This window comes from Bos javanicus, chromosome 6 (assembly GCF_032452875.1).
Source record: "Bos javanicus breed banteng chromosome 6, ARS-OSU_banteng_1.0, whole genome shotgun sequence".
In the NCBI taxonomy this organism is placed as follows: domain Eukaryota; kingdom Metazoa; phylum Chordata; class Mammalia; order Artiodactyla; family Bovidae; genus Bos; species Bos javanicus.
In genome coordinates, this window is record NC_083873.1 from 102,480,414 (window position 1) to 102,488,175 (window position 7,762).

Below are 7,762 nucleotides of genomic sequence, written 5' to 3' on the forward strand. Positions count from 1 at the left end.
TTTATCCAGAGTTCTTGTTTTCAGTTCAGTTCAGTCATTCAGTCATGTCCGACTCTTTGTGACCCCATGGACTGCAGCATGCCAGGCTTCCCTGTCCATTACCAACTCCTGGAGCTTGCTCAAACTCACGTCCATCAAGTTAGTGATGCCATCCAACCATCTCATCCTCTGTCGTCCCCTTCTCTTCCCACCTTCAATCTTTCCCAGCATCAGGGTCTTTTCCAATGAGTCAGTTTGCATCAGGTGGCCAAAGTATTGGAATTCTTGTTTTAGGTGGATTTTTATCCTTGGAGAAAGATTGTTTTACCTCACATCTTGCTTATGTTTATTTAATGTCGCTGTTTGAGCCTCTAAGGCCATTCGTTGTTGTTCAGTTGCTCAGTCATGTCTGACTCTTTGCGACCCCATGAACTGCAGCACCCCAGGAACTCAGGAAGAAAGCTGCCATCTAACAGCCATCAGACTTCAGCCATTCCCTAAGGTGAGCCCTGAGGATAGGGAGATCAGGATGTGAAAACATGCTACTGGCTTCAGATAGCGAGGTGGAATCTAGAAAAATGGTACAGATGAAAATATTTACAGGGCAGGAATATAGATGCAGATGTGCAGAACAGACTTGTGGACACAGCGGGGTAAGGGGAGGGTAGGACCATTTGGGAGATTAGGATTAGATTAGATAGGGATGTACCCTATCATGTGTAAAACAGATAGCTAGTGGGAACCTGCGGGAGCTCAGCTCAGTGCTCTGTGATGACCTTGACGGGTGGGAGGGGGGTGAAGGGGAGGGAGGCCCAGGAGGGAGGCGATATATGAATAGATATAGCTGATTCACTTGGTCACTGTACTGCAGAAACTAACACAACATTGTAAAGCAATTATACTTCAATATGAGAAGAGAGAAGAGGAACAGAAGAAGAGTTACTTAATCATTGTTGCTATTTCCTTCTTGCTAAAAAGGCCATTTGAAGCCCTGAGGCTCTTCTCTTCTGAGAGAGGATGTTACATAGGCTCTGAAAGAAAATCTCCATTTGATGCACATTATTAAGTTTGAACCATGAACTTCCTGATGTTCAAGCTGGTTTTAGAAAAGGCAGAGGAACCAGAGATCAAATTGCCAACATCTGCTGGATCATGGAAAAAGCAAGAGAGTTCCAGAAAAACATCTATTTCTGCTTTATTGACTATGCCAAAGCCTTTGACTGTATGGATCACAATAAGCTGTGGAAAATTCTGAAAGAGATGGGAATACCAGACCACCTGATCTGCCTCTTGAGAAATTTGTATGCAGGTCAGGAAGCAACAGTTAGAACTGGACATGGAACAACAGACTGGTTCCAAATAGGAAAAGGAGTTCATCAAGGCTGTATATTGTCACCCTGTTTATTTAACTGATATGCAGAGTACATCATGAGAAACGCTAGACTGGAAGAAACACAAGCTAGAATCAAGATTGCCGGGAGAAATATCAATAACCTCAGATATGCAGATGACACCACCTTTATGGCAGAAAGTGAAGAGGAACTCAAAAGCCTCTGGATGAAAGTGAAAGTGGAGAGTGAAAAAGTTGGCTTAAAGCTCAGCATTCAGAAAACGAAGATCATGGCATCCGGTCCCATCACTTCATGGGAAACAGATGGAGAAACAGTGGAAACAGTGTCAGACTTTATTTTTCTGGGCTCCCAAATCACTGCAGATGGTGACTGCAGCCATGAAATTAAAAGACGCTTACTCCTTGAAAGGAAAGTTATGACCAACCTAGATAGCATATGCAAAAGCAGAGACATTACTTTGCCAACAAATGTTCATCTAGTCAAGGCTCTGGTTTTTCCTGTGGTCATGTATGGATGTGAGAGTTGGACTGTGCAGAAGGCTGAGCACTGAAAAATTGATGCTTTTGAACTGTGGTGTTGGAGAAGACTCTTGAGAGTCCCTTGGACTGCAAGGAGATCCAACCGGTCCATTCTGAAGGAGATCAGCCCTGGGATTTCTTTGGAAGGAATGATGCTAAAGCTGAAACTCCAGTACTTTGGCCACCTCATGTGAAGAGTTGACTCATTGGAAAAGACTCTGATGCTGGGAGGGATTGGGGGCAGGAGGAGAAGGGGACGACAGAGGATGAGATGGCTGGATGGCATCACTGACTCAGTGGACATGAGTCTGAGTGAACTCCAGGAGTTGGTGATGGACAGGGAGGCCTGGCGTGCTGCGATTCATGGGGTCGCAAAGAGTCGGACACAACTGAGCGACTAATCTGATCTGATGTGATCTGATTAAGTTTGAATTCCCTCTAGCTCAGACAGTAAAGAATCTGCCTGCAATGCAGGTGACCTGGGTTCGATCTCCAGATTGGGAAGATCCCCCTAGAGAAGGAAATGGCTTCTCCTCCTGGAGAAGGAAACCCACTCCAGTATTCTTGCCTGGAGAATCCCATGGACAGAGGAGCCTGGTAGGTTACAGTCCGTGGGGTTGCAAAGAGTAGGACATAACTGAGCAACTAACACAACGCTACTCAGTAAGTGAAAGGGAGGACAAACTATTAATGAGATATGTGGCTAAGAATGGATTGTAAGGAAATCCAGTTATTCCTGTCATTTGTATCATTAATCCCTGGTGTGAGGAAAGGAGGTTTTCTTCTTTTTGTTTATTCCATTATCTCTCTTTCTTGGAGAATCTTTGTGTTTTACTTATTTTGTCAAAATTTAGATGAAGGAATTTAAAGGATAGTACTCTTTTACTTCAAATACTTTGAGAATTTACTGAGTCATTTTTCTGGCCCAGTAGTAGATTCATTCCAGATGGAGCTTCAAAGAGTTTTTTTTTTTTTGCTCAAGGTTTATATAATAATAAAACAAAAATTGCTAAGTCAGAAGATTCTGTTTAAAGCACATGTTTTCTCTCTCGCTCTGTCTCTTTCTCTCTCTGACTCCCATCTTTCTCTGTTTTTAAGGCTCTACAGATATTTAACACTGTTTCTGCTCCCTTTTTTGGACACCACCAAGTTTACACCACTTCCTTTTTAGGAAGGAAGAGATGACGAGTTCTGCCAAATGACTCTGAGTTCCCTTGCAAACAAGACTTCCATGATAGTTAGAAATGGTGAACAGAAGGCAGATCAGAACCTCATGCCTATTTAATGATATACTGTAGACCCACTGCCCAAATTGCTTGAAGCCCTTTCTGATTTCATTCTTTCTTTAAAAATTTTTTTTTTACTGAAGTATAGTTGATTTACAATGTCGTGCTAATTTCTTCTGTACAGCAGTGACTCAGATACACATGCTGTACAGTAGAACCTTGGTGTGTATCCATGCTATATGTAATAGTTTGCCTCTGCTAATCCCAAACTCCCCCCAAATATGAAATGCTTCACAAATTTTTGTGTCAGCCTTGTGCAGGAGCCATGTTAATCTTCTCCGTGTCATTCCAATTTTAATTTATGAGCTGCCAAAAACGAGGATCCTTCCTGATTTGTTTTTGATCCACAGTCATGGACCAGTACGTATTTTCTTAGATGACTTACTCCTTTGCTCTGCCTTCAGATTCAAAAGATGAGTGTTTGAACTGTTAGGTAGTTAGAATAGGAAAAGGGAGTCCAAAATGGCGGTGGCTAAAAGACAAAGAAGGGAAAAGCCCTCGAAAATAGAATAAAGGAAGGTCTGAGGACCGGAATGAGGACCTTAGGTAAAACAAACTGCCCTCCTGGTTAGCCCAACTTACATAGGTCAGGCTCAGGGGGAGGAGAAAAAAACATAAAAAGAGAAGCCAAAATTGAGCCGGAGGCTTCTCTCCTTTTTCGCCTTTTGGTTCGGCCTGCCCTCATACCTGGAGGATGTATTTTCCTTTACTTTCTAAATAAAACCAAGCTATAACACTGGTCCATCCACTGCTTCAAATTCTTGCTGTGGCGAGACAGAACCGAGGAAATTACACACTCCCCCAACAGAACTAACTGAAGAAGTCTGCTTTTTTACTGTTAAGTAAAATAGCTTTATTGGGCAATTATTTTTATATTTCACTGCATACTTTTTGACAACTGCTCTAAGCAGCATCAATTTTTGACCATTTCTCTTTTTATAATTTAAATTTTTAATCAGAGAAATACATATACTCAGATTTTAACATGGCTTGAGTGTCCGTAGTCATACTCATCCCCACCACCATTGTTTTCATCAGAAGAAACATTTGTTTCAATGAGCTATTCATGGAATTTATTTCCATTTCTAAATAATATGCTCACACTACTATTTCTTGAGGTTTTTTCCTTCTCATTTTACATATTCCCAATTGCTTTCTACAAAGTCACTATCTTACACCTCCAACAGCTTCTCTAAATTTGAGCAGTCTTCTACCATCTAACCTCCCAATATAGTTATATGATCCTTGTTTTAATTTAAATTTATTTTTAATTGGAGGGTAATTGCTTTACAATATTGTGTTGGTTTCTTGATCCTTTTAGTCAAATGAATATTCAGAGTTTACATTATTATGACCGTGTAAGCATTATTCACAAATGAGCCTGTGGTACGTTTCCTTTCCTGTACAGTCCCCCACCGCAAGAGTTAATAATTGCCTTTTAAAGAAAATGTTTGTTTGTTTTTTTTTTCAAAAAAAACAATGAAGTATAGTTGATACTCTTTATTTATCCATTCACCCTTTATTCATTCATAACTCTTGAGAGCAGGGTAAATCTCCTCTTAAGTTATACATATATATCAGTTAAGTAATTTGCTTTTCTTTCTGCCTACCCATCCCCCACTCCCATCCCCACCCCTTCCTCTTTCTGCGAACAGCTGTCCCCTGGAGCTTTCTGACCTTCTGTTCTAATGGAGATTGCTTGCTGTCTAGGGACTTCCTAGGTGGCACAGTGGAAAAGAATCTGCCTGCCAATGCAGGAGACACAGGAGATGCAGGTTTGATCCAAGTCAGGAAGATCCCTTGGAGTAGGAAATGGCAAACTGCTTTAGTATTCTTGCCTAGAAAATTCCATGGTCAGAGGAGCCTAGTGGGCTAGAGGCCATGGGGTCAGTCGCACAGAGTTGAATATGACTGAGCACACATGCATCACCATCATCGGGTCTAACACACAGCTCCTGTCCCGGAATTTTATTTGCCTTCCTATGTTGAAGTTTCTATTTTCTAGATGGTACGTCTCTTTCGGTTCACCTTCCATTGTGTGAAGAACCTCTTTTAGTAGCTTTCCAAGAAAGGACATATGATTGGTAAAGGTTTTGAAAGTTTGCATGTGTGTGCTCAGTCGTGTCCAACTCTTTGCAACCCCATGGACTATAGCCTGGCTCCTCTGTCTATGGAATTTACCAGTTAAAAATACTGGAGGGGGTTGCCATTTCCTACTCCAGGGGATGTTTCTGACCCAGAATTCGAACCCACATCTGAGTCTCCTGCATTGGCAGGTGGATTTTTTTTTTTTTTTTTTTTTACCACTGAGCCACCTTGAAAGTTGGGGATATCTGAAAATAACTATATTCCACCCTCACATTAATTAATAGTTAGGTTGGAAATTGAATTCTAGGTAGGAAATTTCCCCTGGGATCCTAAAGACATTGTTTTATTGCCTTCTAGCTTCTAGTGTGAATGTTGAGAAGCCTATTTTTTTTTTTTTTCATTCATAATCTTTTGTATATAAAAGATTTTCTCTTTCTGGGAGATTTTAGGAGTTTTTTTTTTTTTTTAATCATCTCTAGTGTTCTGAAATTTCATGATGGTGTGTCTTACTGTCAACATTTTTCATTTATTTCATGATATTCACTGGGCTCTTTCTACCTAAGAAGTCACAGCCTTCCTTTCTGAGTAAGCTCCACGAGATAAGGAATTCTACTGGTTTCTTGCTCACTGCCATGTTCTCACACCTGTCACAATGGTATAGAGAAGACACTCACTGAAAAGAGAACAAATGAACTCATGACTAATAAATAGGGGATTTTTAAGTTATACTTCTTGTTTCTGCTCTGTCTTCTGGAACTCCTCTGGCTCTCCTGTTTTCTAATTTTTCTCTCCTTCTATGTTAAATCTTTGTCTCTTTGTTCTGGACTTCCCTGGTGTCTCAGACGGTAAAAGCGTCTGCCTACAATTTGGGAGACCCGAGTTCCATCCCTGGATCAGGAAGATCCCCTTGGAGAAGGAAATGGCAACCCACTCCAGTACTCTTGCCTGGAAAATCCCATGGACCGATGGAGGAGCCTGGTAGGCTACAGTCCATGGGGTCGCAAAGAGTCGGACACAACTGAGCCACTTCTCTTTCACTCTTTGTTCTAATTTCTGTGTAATTTCTGTGGCTTTATCTTCTAATCCTTTTATTGCATTTTTAATACCTGTAATATTACACTTAACTTCCAAGATTTCTCTTTTTGTTTTCTAAAAGTTCATTAGCACATTTTTCTTGTTCTAAGGATATCTTAAATCTTATACAATATCTTAAATCTTTGAGGATATCATTATATTTGCATTTTTTAAAAGTGCTCATGAGAGGTGGTTTAGTCACTAAGTTGTGTTAGATTCTTTCTGACCCCATGGTCTGTAGCCCGCTAGGCTCCTCTGTCCATGGAATTTTCTAGGCAAGAATACTGGAGTGGGTTGCCATTTCTTTCTCCAGGGGATCTTGTGAAAGTGAAGTCACTCAGTCCTGTCCGACTCTTTGTGACCCCATGGACTGTAGCCTACCAGGCTCCTCAGTCCATGAAATTTTCCAGGCAAGAGTACTAGAGTAGGTTGCCATTTCCTTCTCCAGGGGATCTTCCCAACCCAGGGATTGAACCCCGGTCTCCCGCACTGCAGGCAGACGCTTTACCCTCTGAGCCACCAGGGGATCTTAAAAATGGTTTAATCAGATTGCATAAAGATTACTTTAATGAAGACAGTTCAAATCCATATAAGAATATTCCACAGAATTTGTGGCACATGCAAATCAGGCATTTAACAGAGAATTTATTAAAAAAATTTTTTAATTGGAGTAAAATTGTCTTACAATGTTGTGTTAGTTTCTGCTGTATAGCAAAGTGAATCAGCCATATGTGTACATACATCCCCTCTTCTTTGATTGCCTTCCCATTTAGGAAGGAAGGCCACCCAGGGCATTGAGTAGAATTCCTTGTGCTATACAGTAGGTTCTTATACGTTATCTGCTTTTTACACAGTAGCTGCGGTTCATGGGGTCGCAAAGAGTTGGACATGACGGAGCGACTGAACTGAACTGAGTGTATATAGGTCAGTCCCAATCTTCAAATCCAAAAAATATGAAATGCTTCACGAATTTGAGTGTCATCCTTGTGCAGGGGCCATACAAAATTTTTCTGTATCATTCCAATTTTAGTATATGTGCTAATGAAGCGAGCCCTGTGCTTGCTTGTTTTACTTTAATTTCCTCAAAAGTCAGATGCAAATGTCAGTTTATTTCTTTCAGGTTTAGCCCTCTGAGGGTGAGGTTTCAGGATTCTCTGTTCTGCTGTTACTTATCACTCATCCATCTGCTTTGTGTATTCTCTTCTCTGTTGCAATCTTTTTTTACTCTGTGACTTTACATCTTTTTTTTTTTTTTTCCTGACTTTACATCTTTTAAAGTTTCCTTCGTTGCCATTCTAGAGGAGTTATGAGAGGGAATGGTGGTAAATTTATGTTTTAATCTATCCGTTTAACTAGAATTTCCCACTACATTTTTCAGTGAAAAATGAAAAGGATTTAGGATTAGGTGACATTTTCATAAAGATGAGCACAACATGGGAAAATCCTCCCTAATGATCATGAAGAT

The 7,762-nt window shown here is 40.6% G+C and overlaps 2 non-coding genes across 2 annotated transcripts; both read right to left on the reverse strand.

The window, feature by feature from the left end:
• Positions 1-3,350: 3,350 nt before the first annotated feature.
• Positions 3,351-3,454, reverse strand: LOC133250178 (U6 spliceosomal RNA). Its single transcript, XR_009737282.1, has one exon. It is a non-coding gene; the product is annotated as a U6 spliceosomal RNA (small nuclear RNA).
• A 3,790-nt stretch (positions 3,455-7,244) lies between these two features.
• On the reverse strand, positions 7,245-7,351 carry LOC133250174 (U6 spliceosomal RNA). Its single transcript, XR_009737278.1, has one exon. It is a non-coding gene; the product is annotated as a U6 spliceosomal RNA (small nuclear RNA).
• Positions 7,352-7,762: the final 411 nt, after the last annotated feature.